Source organism: Ursus maritimus, unplaced genomic scaffold, assembly GCF_017311325.1.
Source record: "Ursus maritimus isolate PB19 unplaced genomic scaffold, ASM1731132v1 scaffold_7, whole genome shotgun sequence".
Classification (NCBI taxonomy): domain Eukaryota; kingdom Metazoa; phylum Chordata; class Mammalia; order Carnivora; family Ursidae; genus Ursus; species Ursus maritimus.
Genome location: NW_024426885.1, coordinates 8360610 through 8361688, shown reverse-complemented (window position 1 = coordinate 8361688; position 1079 = coordinate 8360610).

Sequence of the window (1079 nt, the reverse complement as noted above, 5' to 3'; positions counted from 1 at the left end):
TGGCAGCAGCTGGAACTCAGGCTGGGAATGCTGAGCCACACCATGGCGCTGCTGAGGCTGGCCCAACTGTGAGTGCTCAGGGTCGGACACAGGCCTCTCCTCGCTGAGGGGGATGCCCAGAGGATGTGACAGCATCCCCCCAGCAGACTTGAGAAGCTCCAGCTGAAAGGTGGTGGGAAGGGAACCTGGAGAACTGAACACCCCCAGGAGCACCGCAGGTGCCCTGGAGCCAGGCCCTTGGTCATGCAGGATGGAGAAATTCGGGTTCCTTCCGCTCTCAGCCTCTCTGAGTTCCCCTAGCTCCCTGGAGAGGGAGGAGCACATCAGCCCTGGGCCCCTCCACCCGCACAGGTGGGTAGGACCTCCAAGTCAAGGTCTGGCTGGGCTGGTGCTCAGGCTGGGACAGGTGGCACTGAGGCGTGAAGGTGCCCAGGCATCCGTCCCTTTTCTCAGACAGACTTCCTTGACTCAGCCTGTCTTGGACACACAGAGGGGAGGGCTGGAGGGGCGGGGGAGCGGCAAGAAGCCAATCACCCTGCACCTGAGCCTTCAGGGCCGGTTCTCTCTCTCGGTGCGAGAGCGTGTGTGTGCGCATCAGCGGGGATTTCTGTGATAGAAGCAGCCAGATTCCAGAGAGGGAGAGGAGAGGCGAAGAGGGGGAAGAACCGGAGGGGCGGAGAAAATTGGGGGTGGGCGAGACAGACGGAGAGAACAGCAGTGGGAGAGAGGGAAGAGAAGCGCAGCCAGGAGGGAGAGGCAGAGGGAGCGGGCGGGAGAGAGCGAGAAAGTGGAGGGGAAAGCAGAAAGGGAGAGCGAGCAGGGAGAGGGCAGGACGAGAGAGCCGGGAGCCGGCGGCGGGCGCGCGCGGCGGCGGCGGCGGCGGCGGCAGACCGCGGGTAGAGGGATGGGGTGAGGGCGGCGGGCGGGCGCCGGGCAGCCAGCTCCGGGGCGCGGGCGCGGGGGCTCATGGCGGCGGGGGCCGGGGGCGCGGGGCGGCGGCGGCGGAGGGGCCGAGCGGCGGCGGGGGCGCCATGGCGGCGCGGGGTGGCGGGCCCTGAGCGCCGCGGCGGGCGCGCACC